The following is a 23,284-nucleotide window of genomic DNA, read 5'->3' on the forward strand; positions in this document are numbered from 1 at the left end:
CAGGGGTGGGCAGAAAGGCACAGAGTCACCCATCTGGGGCCTGCCCCTCTCTCTTCTGGACAGTACTCAGGTGCTGGGAATGTGGGGAGTCTTGTGGAGCGGCCTTGGGCTGGGAACCTGTTCAGATCCTTCAGTGTGCACACCTGGATGCTCAAGCTGCGGCTGATGGGTGGCCTATTGTGGGGCAGGATTAAGCGACAGGTGAGAACCGAGGGGTGGGCAGTGCAGGCTCACTTCAGATCTACACAGGGGCGAGGAGCTGAGGACTGGGAATGCCCTTTGCTTGGGCTCAGAAGGGTTGACTGTTAGGAGCAGGATAAAAAAGAGGTTTCATTTTAGAACCCAGTTTCTAGCTTTCCTGGCCCCATACCAGGTAGGAAGAAAGATGGAAGCCAGAGGCCACAGAAGGCAGTGAGGGTAGGGCTGGCCCCTGCAGGGTGCATGTCCCCAGTGCTCAGAGGTGACCAGCACAGAAGGGTGAGGATGCTTCAGGGTGTGTTTTTTTTTTTTTTTTTGAGACAGAGTCTCACTCTGTCACCCAGGCTGGAGTGCAGTGGTGGACTCTCGGTTCACTGCAACCTCCACCTCCTGTGTTCAAGCGATTCTCCTGCCTCAGCCTCCCTAGTAGCTGGGACCACAGGCACGTGCCACCACATCAGGCTAATTTTTTTTGTTGTTTGTATTTTTAGCAGAGATGGGGTTTCACCGTGTTAGCCGGGACACTCTTGATCTCCTGACCTGGTGATCTGCCCACTTCGGCCTCCCAAAGTGCTGGAATCACAGGCGTGGGCCACCCAACTGGCCAGGGCATGCGTTTATAAATAGCAGATGTCCATCCATGGCTCCCTATCATGCTTTGTTTATTGTTTTTGAGACCAGGGCAAATACCAGATGTGATCTTGCTGCTTCTCGACCTGAGTGTTTAATGGTCCTTTCTGGAGTGTTAGGACCTGAGCCCCGCAAGGGCGCGCCCACGGCCCACAGGAAAAGCAGCTCCCTCCTGCGCATTAGACTCTTCATTCTAGGGAAATCGCTCCTTTCCCAGACAGGTATAATTACTTTTATAGGATTATCGGCCCAAAGGGGAGACCTCTTCCAGCTGAAACCCCATCTGCACCCAGCTTCAGCTGGGATCCTGAGGGCCAGTGTCTGCCCTGAGGTGAAGGCTGTTCAGCGGTCATGGCCAGCTGTGGCCTCCACTTGGGGGATCATTTCAGGCTCAGAAAGCCAGCACCCCAGAATGCTCCCCATGCTTGCCTCATCTGCGGAACCTGACCTTTCTCTATATGGATTAAACCTCCTAATTGAAGGCTTTGATTTTCATAAACCTGCGTGTGCCTGAGGGGTTCCCAGGCAGCCAGGGCTCGGAGGCTCAGGAGCTGAGAGAGCAGTAGGGTGGAGGGGAGGCCTGGAGGCTGGCTCGTTCCCATATGGGATGCTGGGTCCCTAACAGAACACTGCGAAGCTTCAGATTTTCTCATTCTTCATCGACCTGGTTATAGGCGAGGGATGGCATTCGCAAAGCTGCGATCTTCCTGAAAATGATTAGCGTCAACACTGCCAGCATTAGGGGTGGTGTGAGCTGGCACAGCCAGCCTGCTTCCTGTCCTCACTTCTCCTGTGTGAAAGAAACAAGGCCGGGCACTGTGCAGCCACCGGCTGGTAGAGGGAATGGCACCGGAGGGACAGGCTTTAAGACAGTCAGAGCCACCAGGAGCCCCGGGGCCAACCCGTCAGGCCAGGGGAGCTGTGTCCAGTGCTGGTCCACTCTGATGCCCGCGGGAGGCACCCTGCCTGCCCGCCCCGCCCTGTGCATCCCCACCAGCCTCCTGGCTGCTTGGCCCTTCACGCTGGGTTTTGGGAAGCTGTTTTCTTCTCTTTGGTGGCATCATCTGCTTCATCAAAAGTTTTGCTTTTTCTCAAGTTCAACCCCCCCAACTCTACTTTTACAGCTAGAACTGAGAAAACTTTCTGTGCTCATTTATCTGTTTAAGCATTTAGACACAGAACCTGGGTTTTAACGATGTGACACGTAACGATGTTCACATGGCCCCTAAGATTATAATGCCATGTTTTCACTGTGCCTTTGGAATGTTTAGCTGTGTTTATAAACACAGATCCTTACCACTGTACCGCAGTTGCCCGCAGTATTCAGTACAGTCCCAGGCTGCACAGATCATTAGCCCAGGAACAACAGACTCCGCCGTATCACTTGGGCGTGTGCTGGGCTGTGCCATCTAGGTGTGTGAAGTGCACTGTGACACTCGCACAGTGATGACGTCTCCTAAGGATGCGTTTCTCAGAACGTGCTCCTGTGGCGAAGGAAGCCTGACTGCAGTCTCAGCTGGGTCTCCCTGGATCCCTTCCCTGTCACCCCTGTGGCTGTTCCTGAAGTGCGGGCAGTGGCTTTATGACATTCGACACAGCAGTGAGCGCTCCTGCCATGAAAGTTCTGGGTGGAGGGTGGGACCACCCACATGTAAGGGAGGTTGGCCGTGAGTGGGGCAGCTGAGTGGGAGGCCCCTTGCCCACACTGAGGCCCACCTAATTCCTCTGATTTTTAGCATCACCAGGGCAAACTTCTATTTATTTTGGTGCTCTGAAAAAACAAAACCTGCGCTTGTCATAGAAAAATCTCTTCCATCAGGGAATTCCCCCTTGGCTCTGTGAAAAAAAAAACTATGAAGGGATCTTCGGAATGAGGGGTCTCCGGGGCACTGGAAGGCCCTGGTGTGTGAGAAGCTTGAACGGGAATGCATCTGAGAGGCCGAGGGGCTGGCCTTGTCACAGGAGGAAGCCTCCCCGCTGGCTTGCATTTTTTTTCCATTAAAAAGTTCTCTGGCTCCCAGGGAGTGATGCTGACGGTGGGGGAGGCTGGTAGGGGCAGGGGGCTCTCTGTACTTTCTGCTCAGTACTTTCTTGCTGTGAACCTAAAACTGCTCTAAAAATAATTTATTAATTTTTTAAAAAGTTATCAGGAAAGAACATCTACAATTGGTTAGATATGATTAATAACTAGTACCAACACGGCATTGTTAACAAAGAATACGTTATTATTATTATAAGGTACTCATGAGTAAAGAACAACAAATAATATACATCTAATTTTTAATACTCAATGCACAATCAACATTTCTGATCAACAGTATAAACCATATAAAAGAGAATTCTGCTTTTCATTTGTACAAATACTGCTTTCACCATTGCAAAACTTTCAAGGTTAAAACGTACCATAGGTTGAAACTCTAAAGCTTATGCTTGAACATTTCTAAAATGAAGTTATTGCTGTCTGTTGTTAATTGGTTACATTGTTACCTCTAATACCAGTCATCAAATCCGTAGGATCTCTTAATTTCCAAGAGATTGTATTGTACAGCAAGATAATTTTTGTGGCCAAATCAGGTCATAGGCTTCCTTTTTTTTTTTTTTTTTAATGGAGTCTTGCTGTCGCCCAGGCTGGAGTGCAGTGGCACAATCTTGGCTCACTGCAACCTCTGCCTCCCGGGTTCAAGCGATTCTCCTGCCTCAGCCTCCTGAGTAGCTGGGATTACAGATGTGTGCTACCACGCCTAGCTAATTTTTGTACTTTTAGTAGAGACGGGGTTTCACCATGTCGGTGAGGCTGGTTTCAAAGTCCTGACCTTGTGATCTCCCCTCCTTGGCCTCCCAAAGTGCTGGGATTACAGGTGTGAGTCACCGTGTCCAGCCTAGCCTTCCTTCTTTTAAAGATAAGTAAATCCATCCAGAAATGTAGTCACGGATTTAAGTGTTCCCCGTAGTTTTATCTGCTAGGTGATAGCGTGGAGCTTCTTTTATTTTATTTTATTTATTTATTTATTTTGAGACGGAGTCTCGCTCTTGTTACCCAGGCTGGAGTGCAATGGCGCGATCTCGGCTCACCGCAACCTCCGCCTCCTGGGTTCAAGCAATTCTCCTGCCTCAGCCTCCTGAGTAGCTGGGATTACAGGCATGCGCCACCATGCCCAACTAATTTTTTGTATTTTTAGTAGAGATGGGGTTTCACCATGTTGACCAGGATGGTCTCGATCTCTTGACATCGTGATCCACCCGCCTCGGCCTCCCAAAGTGCTGGGATTACAGGCGTGAGCCACCGTGCCCGGCCCCGCGTGGAGCTTCTTGGTGCTTCTTCTGGGAATTCAGACGGGACAGACTTGCAGCCTCAGAGGACACGCTGCGGTAGTGCAGACCAGGAAGGAAAACACACGGCCTGCTACAATTTTTATCCCAGGTATAATTTGTGAAGAATGTATAGCAAATTTTTCTTAAAGCATGAATCCTCTACTTGAATTCTTGTTTTTACGAAAGCCATCCAACCACTTACTGGATCCTCTTGAAATCTGCCTTTTGTAATGTAACTGATAGGTCAATGTTTTCTTTCACTCTGGAAATAAAGGCTACTTGGTTGCTTTAGGGAGGGCAACAATGTCAGCTGCATAAGCAGCAAGAATATTATATTACTAGTTCACCCTTAATAGAGCAAGCCTGGGAAATGGAAAAAAGGCATCTGTTTTATATTTCCTTCCCTTTTCAATCACTGTTTAGACACTCTCCCTTCTAGGGCTTGGAGAACCTTCACGGAAACTCTGTTCAGGTTCTTGACTCTCAGTGACAGATGCGGAGGTCTTTGTGTCTGGTTCTCCAGGCCTGAGAATCACATACACCGGCAGAATTTGCCTCCAATTCCAAGTTCTTGTGGCTAATTCCTAGGCTGGTAGTTCTGAACTTTGGCTGTACATTGGAATGACCTCAGGAGCTTTAAAAACTAAAAACGCTTGAGTTTCAGCCCCAGAGATGTGTGTTGAATTGGTCTGGGGTGCAGCTGGGCTTCAAGCTTTTTAAAAGCTCCCCAGGTGATGTCACTGCCACCAGGGCTGAGTACCTTCCCTAGGGTGGCTGGGCCCAGGCTCGGTAAGACTGTTGGTGAGTTTCATCAATATATCCAGTAACCAAAGTGTGCTGAACATTATTCGGCCTCTCCAGAGATGTCTAGTTTATATTGATAAAGGCATATCAATTGCAAATATAAAAATAATTTGCACTGAAGTCACATTTACATGTAAACCAACAGAATGCTGTTACTGCTTTTCTTACATGTCCAGGGTTACACTGGCAGAGGATGAGAGTGTGGCATGCAGCTGGATTTTTCTAGTAGTGACAAAAGACAGGGACTCCTTCCATTAACATTGCCCCAACAGCCTCAACAGAACCTGCCCCAGACCAAGCTAAATGTGCTTCCCATCATCTTTTTAAACCTCCTAAATATAAAAATGATTCTTCTCTTCTTCACCATGGTAATGACCTAGCTTAGCCCTGTCATGAGTTTGTGCCTTTCTGTAAGAGACAGAAAGCGCTTCCTTTTGCCTCAACTTAACCCTTTTCAACAAAGATTTCAGTTTCCAATTTTGATTCTATTGCAGTCTCTCTAAAGTAAACTGTGCTTCCTTTAGTAGAAAAACGAGTTTCTAAAAATATAGTGTACAAAGTTCAGTGCTACATAAAGAGAACAATATCCGCAAAAAATTACAAAAATAGATTTACATTTAAAAATCCTGTCTGTGTCTTGAATAGTACAAAGCTGTACCCATGCTATGGCAGGCGTGGCTGGTAAGAGGCAAGGATTTCTGTTTTGTAAGGTTTTACAGCCCCCAGGCAAGGAAATGCGAACAGATAATTATGTTGCGATAAAAGTGTGTGCTTAGCACAAGAAAGAAATGCAGAGTAGATGTTGAGGGCAATTTCAACACCTGCTGCCTACATGGAATAATAGCTCGTTCACAAAGGAGGGAAGAGACTGGTTTCTGTAACTTACTTAGAGAATGCAGAGGGTCCCAGGGCTTTTTCAAGGCTCAGGTCAGGGGTATTTGCCCCTTTCCAGCTGATCTGCTGGTGATGATGAATTGGAGCTTTTTGGAATGGCCACTAGCAGCCAAGTCTCAGGCTCATCAGTGACTGCAAATTGTTCTCCCCACTGCACATGGGAACCTCTACCCTACCCAGCCTTTTATTCTACTCTGACCAGAGGCCCTGGTATAGACCCACAGTCTTGAACTGAAGACTTTAGAGATAAGGGCTTCAACCCTGGTTACCCATTAGAATCGTGAGAGCGCCCCTGAGATTTGGGTTGAATTGGTCTGCAGAGACTCCAGGCCCCCTCTTCTGAGGCTTCGCCGGTGATTCTCTTGTGCCTGAGGGGAGGTGCCGAGTCCCCATCACCCACCAGCCTCAAGCTACACAGGTGCGATCAGAGGCCTAGTGAGAGTGGTGCTGGGTGTGAGGACCCCCAGTGAGCGGCAAGCAGACCCCCCACCAGGCCCTCCCCTTAGGCCAGTGGTTCTGGAAACTTTGATGAAGGTTGCAATAATCAGGAGGTGCTCTGACAAGGCCCTAGGGCTGGGCTGCACCTGAGAAAATCAAGCCGCAATCTTTCTGGTTGGGACCAGGAGATTCCCAAGGGCAGCTGCCCTGGAGAACCAGTGCCTTTTGCGCTAAGCAATCCACAGTCCCCTTATGTCTGCAGCTGGGAGATGGGGGTGGTAAATCACAAAATCAAGAACTTTCAGCAAACACCTAAGCTTGGTTGTCATCAGCTGGAGTATAATAGGATGTATCCACAGTGCTCCTCCTTACAACCTAGACTCACAGCGAATAGAGTTTAGAAGACTCATCCCTTCTTTGATCCCTCATGCGGTGACAGGCAGGGTGTAATTACAGTAGCTCCTTGGAGATGATGCAAGAAGACGCACAAAGTGAATGGGAGCTCCCAGCTCCTTACTTTCCCGTGACCTCTGTTTCCAAAGGTCACATCTGAAGCAGAGGTTGTGGCAAAGGTCTTCCAGGAACTGACTGAGGAAGAAACAGCTGACAGGTTCTCTGTAGTGTATTAAGGCCAGGCTAGCAATCAGGAAGACCTTCAGGGATGGAGTCCAAGCTTTGAGAACTGACCGATCAGGGCTGTTAGGTGAAAATCATGGGACTTCGGGCAGCTCCTTTCCTGACCTGCCCACCGTGGTGGCCAGAACCTTGGAGAGGCTAGTGGCTTTGCGGCTTCCACCAAGCAGACCGCTGTGCCTCCCTGGACAGATGAAGCGAAAACTATTTTGGGAAGCACAATCTTAAAATTAATAGAATTTAGCAACTAAACTTTATGTTGGAAAATTAAAATATGAAGGAGAAGAAAGCTAGAATAGCTTTTGTTCTTTTATTATGTTAGTGTTTCAAACTACAAAAGTACTAGGATTTAATGCAACAATGTGACTCACAACTGATCTGCCTCACTGATCTTCCGCTTCTTGACACACAAGTGACAGCAGAATGTGGGTCCTTCTGTTTCTCAGTTCTGACTGAAATATTTCTGTATGTCCTGAGGTGGATGAATAATGAAAGTGGTTTACTGACAATGATATAAAATCTCAGATTCTTAGAAATGTTGCTTAAAGCACGTGCAGAGATGATAGCTCAAAATCCCCTAGTGGGCTACAACATTGAAGGAACTTGTGGGATGCTCCAAGCTCATCCCCTAGCTTAGAGGGAGCAGGTTGTTAGGACGACTGACCTCAGCCTTACATGGACTCCAGCAGTGGAGGCCTCTGAGAGCCGTTTCCTTGGTCCGGGTCTCCCCTGCTGCAACTGAACTTCCCACCTCTCCTGTGGCTGAGACCTGGTCATCCTCCTGTGAGGCCTTCCTGATGAACCTTCCAGGTCTCTCCTCAGGTAGGACCCAACGTCCCTGCTCTGTGCTCTCAGTGTCTGGCTGACGGGTCCTGTCTGGCATTTGTCATGTTGTTCTAAGGTTAGCATCCATGAGTCCATTTCCTTTGCTAAATTGTGAATTTCTCAGAATCAGGGACTATGTTTTATTTATGTTTGTATCTTTCGTACCCATACCAGGCTGGTATAGGCACTTAGGGGTATTTGAGAGCATTATGGAGTGGAAATGAATATAATTTTATTTTCATCAAGACAAAAATCAAATACTCTCTTAACAAAAGTGTAGGAGCCCTGACTGATCTGGGAGTCAAAAAATGCTTTAAAAGCAAAAGGAACATTTGGTACGTGTGTGTGACTGAATGTAACTGTAGGCTGAAAATATTTTCTGAACTGTTTCTTCCTTGATAAATTGGATGGGTGGATATTGACTAGAAGAGTTTAAAACGCTGCTTGCAAAGGACTTCCATTAACCAGTCAGGTTACAGGGCACACACAGATTAGGAAAGCTGGGATCCTGACTAGCTGAATCTTCCGATTGTAGAGAAATTATTTTAGAGAGGAACTTTTTTCTTGTAAAACATCTACAAATGTTGTGAAAGCATTATCAGTTTCAAACCCTGGTTTCCTATTTACCACCTGAATTCCACCCTACTCATAATGCTACTCATTTGCACCTGTGAAACACCCTGTTGCGGCCACTGCCGTAAGTGCTTGAATAGCTGCCTCAGGGCCGAGACACTTTTTGTTTGACAAAGGGCAAGGATGGGGTCTGGGGAGCGGCAGGAACATCTTTGAGTAAAAAGCTTTTAAAGTGAAGTAAAAGGAGAAAATGATCTTCCATGAGTAACCTAAACTAATTTTGGGGGTTGGGGGTGATGGCTAAAGGAGATTTCAGAACAGCTTCGTTTTTGTATGCCCCAAAGGACCTGATGCATTTCATCTGAGCCTCAAATGAGGAGACGTATTTTTGCGAGAACAAAAGCGGTGCCATCCTTAGGTATTCCGCATTCTCAGATGTGGGCTACTGGTCTGAACCCTGATGAATCCAACGCGGGCTGGAATCCGAGTTATTATGGGACATGTCATCCTCTCTTGCTGACTTCGTGACAGCAAGACAGGGGCAGCATACTGAGTTTCAAAATGATGGAATGGAAGACAGACAAGTCAGTGTAACGCTCACGACTGGACAACACTGGTCAACCAGCGGGGAGTGAGTACCGTGGAGACGTATTTATAAAAGTAAGTCTAATGAAGAATTCTATCCCCTCTGTTTCTTCTTTGCCCAGGAAGGGACAGAGTGGCTTATCCTATTGTATCTGCCATGACGCGATACAGTACCGATGCGGCCTGCTGGGGCCATGAAGGGATTCTTGGACCTTTAGTGTTGGGGGGTGGAAGCCGTGAGGGGAACCGCTGGAATCAAGTCGCTGCTGGAGACCTGAGGCCGGTGCGGCTTGCTCACAGTTGGGCCTGGATGAACTCAAGGCAGCAAGTGCTACCAGCAAGTGTCTTCCCTGTTGGAAGAGCTTACTGCAGTAAAAATCAACAGTGACAATTAAAAACTCCAAGATCCCCAATCAAGAAAAATCCTGACACATACTTTTTTTTTTTTTTTTCAAATATACCTCCTTGAAAGATAAACTTCTGCTCAGAACTTCTTGCTGGATGCCTTTCTGTAAAAGCTTCACAGTTTGAAAAGAAAGGAATGCACCTGCCACTTGCCAAGTGCGCCCCAAGTGGAAGCACTTCCTGACTGATCAGTGTCAACGCTGGGGAAGCCAGTCTGCGGGTCTGACAGCTAACGCGGGCATAGCGGTTGGGATGGAGGACCTGCTGCGCTTGGTCCTGGGTGCTGAGAGAGTCTGGATTTTTAGGCCTGGTGCTATTCTCTGTGGTCACGCTCCAATAAATTCACTGCTTTGTGGCGCGACCCTTAGGTATTCTGCATTTTCAGCTGTGGGCCCCTTAAACATGCCGTTGGGCTTGGCTTCCTTGGGAAGGAAGTCCTGCTGGTAGTCAGGGTTGTCCAGGCTGATTTGGTGGATGACTTTCTGGATCCAGTGGTCAGGGCTGTCCACTGCGCTGCTGACCCAGGTGGGCTGCACAGTGTTGAGATACTCGGGGTTGCCTACTGCGGTGCTGTGGGGGTCCTGGTAGTGTGGGTCTCTGCTGGGCGCAAGGTTCAGAGGCTGATTGTGATAGACAGGATTCTGCACAGAGCCAGCAGGCCTTTTGGGAACAGACTGGTTTATGTATTCTGAAAGTGAAAAGAAATCAGAGGTGAAGTAATCAGCAAAGCACCATCCCATGCAGGAGCCCCAGGCTCCCAACCCTGTGAATGTCTTCAACAAGGCGACTTACTACAGGGAGCAGGAGCCTTGGGAGGACCCTCTTGCTGCTGCTAGAAAGGAAAGTGGGTTCTTTCCTGTACTTCTCAAGGTAATGGACACGTGTCTGTTGTAAATTTAAGGTTATCAGAGAATAGCCTGCTTGAGGAGTGTGTGTATGTGTGTATGTATGTGTCTGTACATGTATGTGTGGTGTGTATGCATGTGGTGTGTGTATGTTATGTGTGTCTGGTGTGTGGTATGTGTATGTGCAGTGTGTGTATGTGTGTGTGTATGTGCGTGATGTGTGTGTACGTGTGTGGTGTATGTGTGTGTGGTGTGTGTGTACGTGTGTGGTGTATGTGTGTGTGTGGTGTGGTTGTATATGTGTACATATGTATGTGTATGTAGTGTGTGTACATGTGTGTATGTAGTATATGTGGTGTATGTGTATGTATGTGTGGTATTATATGGTGTAGGTGTGTATATATGTGGTGTGTATATGTGTATGTGTGTGGTGTGTGTATGGTATGTGTGTTTGGTGTGTGGTATGTGTATGTGCAGTGTGTGTATGTGTGTCTGTGTATGTGCGTGGTGTGTGTGTACGTGTGTGTGGTGTGTGTGTATATGTGTACATATGTATGTGTATGTAGCGTGTGTACATGTCTGTATGTGGCATATGTGGTGTATGTGTATGTATGTGTGGTATATGGTGTGTGTGTATATATGTGGTGTGTATATGTGTATGTGTGTGGTGTGTATGTATGTGGTATGTGTCTGGTGTGTGTATGTGTGTGGTATATATGTGGGGTGTGTGTGGTGTGTGTGGTATGTGTGTGTGGTGTGTGTGTACATGTGTATGTGTGGTGTGTATGTGTGTGTGGTGTGGGTGTGTATGTGTGCATACATATGTGTATGTGGTATGTGAGTGTGGTGCAATGTGTGTATGTGTGGTGTGTGTGTATGTGGGTGTAGGGTGTGTGTGTATATGTGAATGTGTCTGTGAGGTCTGTGTGGGGTGTGTGTATGTGTGTGTATGTGTGTTAGCAGGTTGTATCTAGATAAAGCTTAATATTTATTAATATTAACATATATTTAATTAGTTAAATATATGCTTCGCAGGTCAATAATGGAGCCAGCAGAGTGCATAGGGATCAAATCTGTCACACACACACATACACATACACAGAGATACATCATGCACACACTCACACACACACACGTATGTCTGTGGTTTGCTTCATAATCTAGAAAATTTGCCGATTCATTCTTAGAACAGAACTAGAGCAAACAACCCAGACATGACCAAGAGCTCGTGTGGCTTGGCCATGCGTCTCTCTGCTCCTTAGGCTCTTCGTGTCTGCAAATCGGCCCTGTTTCTCCCTCTGGAGATGCCGGAGGAAGCACCTGGCTTGGGCACTGGGTGGTGGAGACTGGCTGCTGCCGAGTGGGTTGAGGAGGCTGAGGAGCAGGACTGTTTCCAGACAAGCCACTCACCAGGCACTGGGAGGAAGGAGTCATCTATGCTGTCCTCAGTCAAGGCTCCTGTGGGGTCTGAGCTGTATCGCTGTAAGAAGCTGTCTTCCTTGATGGGACAGGTCTGCAGCTGCAGGAGGAAACGAGGGAAGGTTACTCCATTCAGGGCGGCTCCAGCTGCAGTGTGTGCAAAAGTCAGCTGAGATCTCCTTGAGATGCAGCTTTTGATCAGTAGGTGGGGCAGGCCTAAGAGTCTGCACCCTAGGGGGTGCCCGTGCCACTGGGCTGCAGGCTGGGCTGTGGGAGCGGGGCCCAGGGCCATGCTGGGTGCTGTCCAGCAGAACTTTCCACAGTGAGGGTGGTGTGCTTCAATACGGCCACCACTAGCCACCTGTGGCTACTGGACACTTCACGTGTGTGAGAAACTGAATTTTATATTATATTTAACTTCTTCACATTTCAGTTGAAGGAGCATCCGCGTCACCTGGAAGGTGGCTCAAACACAGACTATGGGCGCAACCCCTAAAGGTCCTGATTTGGTCAATCTGGGGCAGTGGCCTGAAAAATGTCATTTCCAACAAGCTGCCAGGCGATGCTACTGCTGGTCCGGGAGCCGCGCTCCGAATCGCACTGTGAGGCATGGCGGCTGTGCAGGGAAAAACCCACCCAGGAAGAAAACTCAAGATTATCTGGGTTAAGATGATTTAGGTTAAGGCATTTTGTATAGTAGAGCCGTAGTGCAGAGCTGTAAATCTGGCTTGGGTGTTCATACATACCCCATTTCTATCGATGCAAGCCACAGTGGAATTGTTGCTGTTTGCACTCTGAAAAATACAACATAAAACAGAGAAGTTGCCCATGGAATGCTTGTACCATAGCTCATCCACTTTTCCTGAATGCAGAAGGTGCGCCTCACGGAGGGTATATCGCGAAGTTGTTTAATTTTTGTCTTAATCATTAGTTTTAGAACAACTAGGTTTACTTTTTAATTCTGTTCCATAGTGGACCTAAAAGGCTTAGAATCAAGTTGCTGCAATGCAACAAAATAATTAATACACTTAATTCATTTTCATTTTGATTTTACCATTCGGTTAAAATTGACTTCGTCTCCATGCAAGTTTCACTAGATGGTTGTTATTTTCCCAAATTCAGTTTGCTCAGGCTGGGCACGGTGGCTCATGCCTGTAATCCCAGCACTTTGGGAGGCTGAGGCAGGCGGATCAAGAGGTCAAGAGATTGAGACCATCCTGGAGAACATGGTAAAACACGTCTCTACTAAAAATACAAAAATTAGCTGGGCGTGGTGGTGCACGCCTGTAGTCCCAGCTACTCGGGAGGCTGAGGCAGGAGAATCGCTTAAACTTGGGAGGAGGAGGTTGCAGTGAGCCGAGATCGTGCCACTGCACTCCAGCCTGGTGACAGAGCGAGACTGTCTCAAACAGAAAAAAAAAGTCAATTTGTTCAAATGAGTAGACAAAGCGAGAGGGGGAGGGCGGGTTTCATACCAGAGAGCTGAGGAGGGGAGTCCGAGACGTGGAGGGGCTGCTGAAGAAACCCTGCTGTGGGATGAGTTACTCGTCGGCATCCACCACGTCGTCCATGTCTTCTTCATCCATCAGGGCGCGGTAGAAGTTGGAGTCTGTAGGGCTTGGCAAATGCATTCGTTCATCCCCCTGGTGCAGAGATTTTGAGGCTATTAGAATGGCCCGTAGAGATGCTATTCCACTTCTTGGCTATAGGAGCAGGGGTCTATTGCCAGCCGGTGGCTGTGTGTTTGCCAATTTTGTTATAATGAAATCCCCCTTGGTTGTCTGAATTATAGCTCCCTCCCCTCATGGAATGTGGGTGTCTTAAAATAAAACATCAACTATCCTTTGATGCTTGTAAGACCCCACGTGAGATGCAAATAGCTTCTGAGGGAACAGAAATGGAAGAAGCGACAGCATTCGAGTGTGTACCTTGCAGTGAGGTGCTAGGCAGTATATTTTGCAACGTTTTTTATTGAATCTTTGAGACAATCCTGGGAGCTTGGTTTTGGTGTTCCCGTGTTACGGAAGGAGATAGGTGGATGGGCTGCCTGGGTGATGGGGTGAAGTGGAGAGTCAGGGGTGTGAAGCCAGGTCCGCTTGGCACCAAAGCTCAATGGACCATGCTTGTCTGTTAGACCCAGCTGAGGCTTTGGCTAGCTGGATGGTGAGGATGAGTGTGGTAGGAGGAGAGTTCAGATGGTGAGTGGGAGATGGAGTTGGGTGGGCACCACCCACGGACCCTGCTTAGTTCACAATGCGGCCTGCACCTTAACTAAGGGTTGCTTTAATGCACTGGAGGGTTTATTAACATGATTGAGGACACAGGGAGGCCGGTTGGCACATGACAGAGCACAGTGACACTGGATGCTCATTACAGGGACTCTTCCCAATGGAAGGACAGACTGAGGTTTGTACCTGAATGACAAGGTAGCGCTGGGGGTCTCAGGCCATTTTGGAGAATTCAATGATCAACTCACGGAACTTTGGGCGACTATCTGCGTCTATCATCCAGCCTGGGGAAGGAATGAGGAGAAACGGTGCAATTAGAACCCTGGAAGCAATGATAAACACGGCATTGCATAAAGAAGGCATTGGTGGTGCAACACTTCCATCAGATAAGTGATGAAAGGCCCAAGAGCATGCCAGCATCGAAGATTTGAATTAGACTAACAATAACGGCCTGGAGCTTTTCTCTGCCCGCTCTTCCTGGGGTCAGCTTCCTGTGCTGCAGCTTGACGGGATGCAGCAGTGTGGGTCTGTGCAATTTGCTGACTGCAGGGTGCCCTCACTCACACCCACCCTCAGCATTCCTTCCGGCAGGAAACCAGACGCAATGTAGAAAAACAGGCTTTAAAGAATTTGGGGTTGGGATGGGCCTGTGCCCCAGCGCCTCTAGTACAGCACATACCCAGTGGGCGCGCATGCAAGTGAGAGGGCTGGTTGTGCTGGCAACTTCCACCGGAGGACACACTGTGAAGCGTGCTGCTGCATGTGACTACACAGCAAGCTAAATCCAGATTAAACAAGCTGGAGGTACAGCTACTGCCTGGAAATCCTCATGCGCCTTGAGGGTTCACATTTATTTTCCATCCGCAGGATGTCAAGGTATTTTAGGCCAGACTGCTATGTGACCTTAGACAAATCACGTGGCGTCTCTGGATCACAGCTTCCTCAGCCCAAACCAAGGAAGTTAAAAAAGATTAACTCTGTGGTCTAGAGTTCAGAAAGGCATTAATATTTACATTCCCTTGGCTCTGTCATATTCCTTATATAGCTTTCTTTTGCAAATGCTTATCACATGTAATGCTACCTTCGGAGCGCACCGCACTTGTGAATCAGGTAGAATAATAGCATCAGTCAAATTACACACTCTTATCTGGATGAAAATGTTTAAATGCCGCACTGCAGAGGACTTCACACAAATCTACTGGTTTGAAAGGTTTAAGTCAAAGCAGAAATGTTGATTCTATTAGTCTCATGTTGTTACTCACCGTCAAGCATTTAAAAACAGTCTCTCTGGTAACAGGCTTCAAAATACAGGGCAACTCGGTATTTCATTGAGTAACTCAGAGAACAGAATATTTTGGTGTAATGGCTTGCGGAAGGCTTTAGTTTTATTTATTTGCTTGCAAACATGGGCAGATGTCAGGTCACACTGCCCAATGAGTCAGGAAGTACCTTTTAGAAGAATGCTTGAAGGGGTATTTACAGATGTTTCTGGATTTGTGTGCCTGCCTTAAGTAATGTGATGACATTTCTCCAGGGATGCAAAGGCCTCAGCTGTTTGGCTAAGAGCAGTCATCAAGGCCCAGCGAGGTAGTGTGGACAGCCCCACCCACGGGTCACTCACATTTGACCATGATCATGTACACATCGATGGTGCATATGGGTGGCTGGGGGAGGCGCTCTCCTTTCTCCAGGATGGAAGAGATCTCGCTGGCAGGGATTCCATCATATGGCTTGGATCCAAAGGTCATCAACTCCCAGACGGTCACCCCTGAGAGGATGAAGCCAGAGAAGAAGGCAGTGGCATCATGAATGAACGATCAGAATGCCTTGCTCTAGTCATCAGTACTGGTTACTGTTTTCTGATGTTTAGAAACCTACATTTCTGTAGTCTTGGGCAATTTGCTTCAGTGCTGGAAGCCTCAGTTTACCTCTCTATAAAGTGGGATAATAACAGTATCTGTTTCACAGGATGGCTGTGAGGACCTAATAAGATAATATAACTGAAATGCTTAGCGCAATGCCCAACAAATAGTAAGTGACTGATAAATGGTAAACACTGGTAATAAAAATAAAGACAACAGTAACTGTACTAGCATAAGTGTTATCATGCTCCAGACACAGGTCGCTCAGGGAAGGTGACTGAGGACATACACTCAGTCACCCGCCCTGTATCTGCAGAAGGAGGAAGATGCAGATTCTGAACAAAGTTTTAAACTGCACATTTTCAGATCGTAAAAAAAAACTGGAAATGAAAAAGCTTATGTTCCTTTCGATAAAAATAAAAACCTCAGGAAGAAACTGAATCCCTGAACAGACCAATAATGAGCTCTGAAACTGAATCAGTAATAGTCCACCAACCAAAACAAAGCCCAAGACTGGATGGATTCACAGCCGAATTCTACAAGATGTACATAAGAGTAGTACCATTCCTACCGAAACTATTCCAAAAAAATGAGGAGGAGGGACTCCTCCCTAACTCATCCCATGAGGCCAACATCATCCTGATACCAAACTTGTCAGAGATACAACAACAAAAACGAAAACTTCAGGTCAATGTTTCTGATGAACATAGATGTAAAAATCCTCAGCAAAATACTGGCAAATCGAATCCAGCAGCACATCAAAAGCTTATCCACCAAAATTAAGTCGGCTTTATCCCCGGGATGCAAGGGTGTTTCCACATATGCAAATTAATAAACGTGATTCACCACATAAACACAACTAAAGACAAAAGCCACATGATCACCTCAATAGATGCAGGAAAGGCTCTCAATAAAATTCAGCACCCTTTCATGTTAAAAACTCTCAATAAACTAGGTACTGAAGGAACATACCTCAACATAATAGCCGTCTATGACAAACCCACAGCCAACATCATACTGCACGGGCAAAAGCAGAAAGCATTCCCCTTGAAAACTGACACGAGAATGCCCTCTCTCAGCACTCCTATTTAACATAGTATTGGAAGTCCTGGCCAGATAAATCAGGTAAGAGAAAGATATAATAGACATCCAAATAGAAAGAGAGGAAAACAAGCTAGCCCTGTTTGCAGATGACATGATCCTATAACTAGAAAACCCCACAGTCTTGGCACCAAAACCCCTTAAGCTGATAAACAACTTCAGCAAAGTTTCAGTTGTACAAAATCAATGTACAGAAATCATTAGCTTTCCAATATGCCAACAACAGTCAAGCTGAGAGTCAAATCAGGAATCCAGTTCAATTCACAATTGCCACAAAAAGAATAAAATACCTAGGAATACAGTCAACCAGGGAGGTCAAAGATCTCTACAATGAGAACTACAAAACATGCTCAAGGATCTCAGAGATGACATAAACAAATGGAAAAACAATCGATGCTTATGGATAGAAATAATCAAGATCATTAAAATGGCTGTGCTGCCCAAAGTAATTTATAGATTCAATGCTATTCCTATAAAACTACCAATGAGATTCTTCACAGGACTAGAAACTACAATTTGAAAATGTGTATGGAACCCAAAAAAAAGCCTGAATTGCCAAGGCAATCCTAAGCAAAAAGAACAAAGCTGGAGGCATTATACTACCTGACTTTAAACTACAAGGATATAGCAACCAAAGCAGCACGGTACTGGGACAAAAACAGACATAGAGACTAATGAAACAGAATACAGAGCCCAGAAATAAGACAGCATGCCTACAACCATGCGATCATTGACAAAGTTAACAAAAACAAGCAATGGGGAAAGGATTCCCTATTCAGTAAATGATGACTAGCTAGCCATGCAGAAGATTGAAATTGGATCGCTTTCTTACACCATATACGAAAATCAACTCAACATGGATTAAAGACTTAAATGTAAAACCCCAAACTATAAAAACCCTGGAAGACAACCTAGGCGATACCATTCTGGATATGGTAATGGGCTAAGATTTCATGATGAAGATACCACAAGCAATTGCAACAAAAGCAGAAATTGACAAATGGGATCCAAGTAAACTGAAGATCTTCTGCACAGCAAAAGAAACTCTCATTGGAGTGAATGACAACCTACAGAATGGGAGAACATTTTTGCAGGCTATGCATTTGACAAGGGTCTAAACCAGCTTCTATAAGGAACTTAAGCAAATTTACAAGAAAAAAAATCAAACAATCCCATTAAAAGTGGGCAAAGGACATGAGCAGACACTTTTCAGAAGAAGACATACATGCAGCCAACAAGCATATACAAAAAAGCTCAACGTCGCTGATCAATAAAGAAATACAAATCAAAACCACAATGAGATACCATCTCACATCAGTCAGATGGCTACTATTGCAGAGTACAGAAAACCCAACAGATGCTGGTAAGGGTGTGGAGAAAAAGGAATGCTTTTTACACTGTTGGTGGGAATGTAAATTGGTTCAACTGTTGTGGAAAAGAGTGTGGCAATTCCTCAATGAGCTAAAAACAGAACTACCATCTGACCCAGCAATCCCAGTACTCAAAGGAACATAAATCATTCTACCATAAAGACATATGCGTGTGTATGTTCACTGCAGCACTATCTACAATAGCAAAGACACGGAATCAACCTAAATGCCCATCAATGACAGACTGGATAAAGGAAATGTGGTACATACACACCATGGAACACTATGCAGCCACAAAAGAGAATGAGATCATGTCCTATGCAAGAACATGGATGGATCTAGAGGCCATCATCCTTAGCAAACTAATGCAGAACAGAAAATCAAACGCCGCGTGTTCTCACTTATAAGTGGGAGCTAAGTGACGAGAACACATGGACCATAGAGGTGAACAACACACACTGGGGCCTGTGGGAAGGTGGAGGGTGAGAGGAGGGAGAGGATCAGGAAAAATAACTAATGAGTACTAGGCTTAACCCTGGGGTGGTGAAATCATCTGTACAACAAACCCCCATGACACAGGTTTACCTATGTAACAAACCTGTACACGCACCCCTGCACCTAAAATAAAAATTAAAAAAATGACAGGTACTAAAACCTCAAAAATACAAAACCACAATAAAAGAACAAGCATAGAATAAGAACCCGATTTTTCCTGCAAAATCAAACGACCATGAGGGTTAAAAGCAAGTGAGAGCAGTGGTAATTTTAGAATCAATGTTTTCTCAGACAACCCCAAGTTCTCACGGCCCTCCCATCTCTGGGTAACGGAGGCCATTCCCAAACAGAACCACCTGAATGGATACACAGAATGCAAGTTTGACAACGGAAGAAAAGCAAGGGTTTGGGGGCAAGAAAATAGATTCTTGTGTCGTCCCCTGCCCCCATCACATAGTCAATATGGACCTGTCAAAGACAGTCTCATTTCCAGATCTCTGCAGTCAGTGCAACTACTATTTAACTAGGTTTTTAAACACCCATGATGAATTCTAGTGGGAAGACAGGTTATCAGGTTTTGGAACAAATGGTGAGAGGGAGGAGAGCCTGTGCAGCGGGTGTTGGTTGGACAGCAGACTGAAAGGTGTTGTGAATTTTCTCTTTTTAGCTCTTTGCTGGCAACACACTAGGTCCCCAATTTATTAAATTGAATAATTTGCCTTGACTAGAGACGAGAGAAAACAGGATATGAATTTTAGACTTAAAATTCAGGCTCATGTGTGGTAGCTGCAGTGGGTTCCCCAGGCCAGCGATGAGACTCTGCCGTGGCAGCGTCAATGATACTGAAAACACCCAAGGTTCTCAGTGGGATTCTACTTCCTGAGAATGGGTGTGACCACAGCAAGGCACCAACCCACTGGATTTGAGAGGGCTTCCATTTGTGCGTGGAGTGTGGGCCGTGCGCTGGCACTCACGGGCTGTGCCTGGAGCGTGAGGGGAGGGGGACCGCACGGACGGGAGAGGTGCCAGGGCCAGACTCCTGGCATCCTATCAGTCATGGCCAGGCACTCAGGTTTCATCTGAACATACCTGGAGGACCAAAGACAGATGTTGAGCAGAGAAGGAAAAGTCTGATAAAGTTAAAAAAAACAGATGTGGCCTCTGTCTGGAGCATAGATGAGGGGGAGCGAGATGGAAGAGGGGACACCAGCAGGAGGCTGTGCCTGGGGAGGGAGGGGCCGGCTGCACGGAGACAAGAGAAATGGCTGGGGCCGGACCCCAGAGTTCCCTCCTGGAGACGAGATACATGCTGAAAATGGCTGAAAATAACAACGCATCAGCAGACCTTTATTTCCTTGTCTGTTCCATTAATCGAGGCAGCTCAGCTCACAGGCACACACCGAACTTCTTATTCATGGACACAGATCTTGGACTTTGTATCATAAATCTTACATTTTAACAGAAGAGATAAAGACTCAGGAAATTAAAAAATATGTGTGTATTTGGCAAATCAGAAAGTTAGTAATGCTATAGGAAAAAGAAAAAATACTAAATAAAAAAGGACGATACCTTGAATAATTTTGCTTTTGTGGTACTGACTAAATTACTCTTGGAAGTTCCCTTCAATAGTGTTCTTCTCAATATACTTTTCTAGAGAGGTGAGTTGACTCCCCCTCACTCCTGTCGCTGTAGATGGCTCGGGGTAACTGACTTTCCTCAATAAAGGGGTAGGTTCATGGGTTTCAGCCTTTCAGTAAGCTGCTGGCTGAAATTCAGGGACCAAGTGCGGAACATGCCTGGCACAGCGGTCAGAGACCAATGTGTCAGCAACACTTTCTCAACAGGGGAGGTCCCTGCAGGCTCAGGACAGGGCAGGGACCCAGGGCCGGGTGAAAGGAGGGGCCCTGGTGAGGACAGGTGTACAGGTGTGTGCTGGGATTTGGAAGAGGAACAGACCCCCCAGGTCCCGACCAGGTGGTCCTCCTGAGGGCAAGAAGCAAGGGCCAGCTCCCTTTCGTCTTTCTCCCCTACACATGTGCTCAGTGTGCTTGTCAAGACGGTCTCTCTGACACACAAGGGCTGTCACAACGGCCACAGGCAGTTCGTCGTAAGCCTCATTCTCTACTGGAACTATTCCCCACCAAGCGTCTTCTGTCACCTCCCTCTAGTTCACATCACATTCATGGCAACGGGTCAAGTTTGGTTGGGCGTTGCAGGGAGAGGCGTTTCCTAAGCTCTCTCCCTCCCCTGCCCGCTCCCTGCCAGACCAGCTCATCTCAGTCTCCAGTGACTTTCAGACGGCAGCTGGACTCTTCCTCTGCCGTGCTTTCTCAGTGCAACAGATAGACAGCAACGATTATATTACCATTAGTCATTATCTCGAAAGAAAATACTTGCATGTCAGAGCATATAATGTAAATTAGCTAATAATAAAAGCCAGCTCGGCCTCAGTACAGATTCATTAGCACCAGGATGACGACTCACCATAACTCCAGACATCACTCTGGTGGGTATAAATTCGGTGTAAAATTGATTCCAATGCCATCCACTTGATAGGCACCTTGGGATGGTGAGAGATAAAGCAATAAGGCAACGAATAGTTTCCCTCTGTTGGAAAAAGGTGATTCACTCTGGACCCAATTACAAGTGACACACACAGGGGACCCAGGTCACCCTGTGGCCCATCCCCCAGGCCTGGCGCCTCTTCCCGGCAAGAAGGATTTCAGTCTGACGGAGTTCAGGGCTGCTCCGGTAGATTTCTCAGCACCCTCTGGGACCTGGGCTGCTCTGGTGAGCTGGGGGCCCAGTGGCCTTGTTCACCCAGGCCTGTGTGTGTTTTCAGGGCCCAGCATCACAGGCTTGGTGGCTGCTAGGAGACGAGCAGGCCGGAGTGAAACCTCAGAGGGGTATGGCTGTGGGAGGGCATTCGCAGGCCTGACGGGACGTGCATCCCTCAGTGCTGTGAAGGTCCCTGGGAGAAACCCAAGCCAGAGAAGGGAGAGGACTCCATCGCTGCCTGTCCCAGCCAGGAGCCACAGAGTGTGCTGGGAGCTCGGGCCACGAGGGGACCTTTCCTGCTCCTGAGGTGTCCTTGACAGCAGTGGGCCACCAAGGCGGCTGTGACCTTTCCCAGTTGTGCTTTTGAAGGGGGTTTATGTCCTCCAGGGAGAGGCTGAAACGTAACCTTTGCTAATGATCACCTGGGGATAATATCCTCACTCACTGTCCCAGCAAGCCCCGTTCCCAAAGCAGCTCTGTCTCACACTGCCAGGAGACCCCGGCTGGCCCAGCTGCCAGCAGCAGCTGCTGTGAGCTCACCCAGAATGTTTGGAGAGCGTCCTCCCCTGCATGAGTTAGAAATACAGCTAGAGGGTAGGCAGCCTGGTCCCTGGTGTCAGGAAAATGCTGGCTGATCTACAAGCCAGCTCCTTACTTTGCCTCCTTCTGCATGATATTCTTTCTCTTCTGCACCCAGCAGTTTGGCCAGCCCAAAATCTGTGATCTTGGCATGCTGCGGCGTCTTCACCAGCACGTTCCTGGCTGCCAGGTCGCGGTGCACCAAGCGCCGGTCCTCCAGGTAGTTCATGCCCTGAAACACAGGAGACCCTGCTGTGAGAGGCAGATCGTCATGGGGAGAAGCTCTGCATCTGAGTTCAGGGTCATGTGCATGCCAGGCTCTGAGCCTCTCCACGTCGAGGACTCACGGCCGGTGAATGCTAGTAACTACCGATCGAAAGAACGGAAAGGCAGATGAAAGAAGGTGTAACCCGCTGCTGACCATTAACTTCTCTCCATCCAGTTCTGTGGGGATCGCTCCAGCGTTGAGACCACTCGGTGTCCCCGCCATAATGGAGCTTGAGCCCGGACATGTTTCTCACCCCCTGGAAGCAGTCGAGACCAGTGAAAGAGAGATTTAATAGAAGTTTGAGTTTGCAGAAGCCTATTTCTGGTCCACTGACCTAAAAGGCTGGGTGAAGGCTGTGTGGTTTTACTAGGCATTGTTTCTTGAAGTACCTGCTCTGGGCTAGTTTTATGACTTTGTTTACCCTCTATTGATGGGTCCCATGCTTGTTCCTGTGACTGCTATTTGCAAAGTTAATGGGTCTATCGCCTCTCTGATGACTTGCATAGATCATTAACATTTTAACTATAGGTTTCCTCACCCTGATAATGAGACCCACCTCCGTGACTTGATTGTACCTATTATGTGACTTGATTGTACCCATTGTGTGTTTTCCGCTGCCTAAGCTTGTAGCCGGATGGCTCTCTCTTCCCTTTATTAAGATAATGGCATCTGTTCTGATAATTGAGATGGGACTAAGCATGCTTATGTAAATGAGGTGGGGCAAAGAATGTTCCTGTAAAATGAGGTAGAAAAGGATATATATACTAACTCAGTGTACAATAAAGTTGCTGGTTTTAGGGCCAGCCCTCCAGACTCCAGCTGTCCTGTCTTTTCTTTTCTTCCGCGCACTCTCTCTTCCAGGTATTGGGACCCTCTTGCAGGTCGAGAGACCCCGGCAGACGTGCCGTTCACACCGGCCCCCGACACAGTTCCTTGAGTTTTAAGCCCAGAGGTGCTCGTAGAAGAGGACAGAGGAGAGCAGGAGCCCTGCTGTGCAGCTGACACCTGGGCTTGAGCTTGTCCTCCACCTGCCAGCTTGACT

The 23,284-nt window shown here is 47.2% G+C and overlaps 1 pseudogene; it reads right to left on the reverse strand.

The window, feature by feature from the left end:
* Positions 1–9,095: 9,095 nt before the first annotated feature.
* On the reverse strand, positions 9,096–22,464 carry LOC135273186 (epidermal growth factor receptor-like; annotated as a pseudogene).
* Between the last annotated feature and the right edge of the window lie 820 nt (positions 22,465–23,284).

Source organism: Aotus nancymaae, unplaced genomic scaffold (assembly GCF_030222135.1).
Source record: "Aotus nancymaae isolate 86718 unplaced genomic scaffold, 86718_ANA_hifiasm-v0.15.2.pri h1tg000348l, whole genome shotgun sequence".
Taxonomy (NCBI): Eukaryota; Metazoa; Chordata; class Mammalia; order Primates; family Aotidae; genus Aotus; species Aotus nancymaae.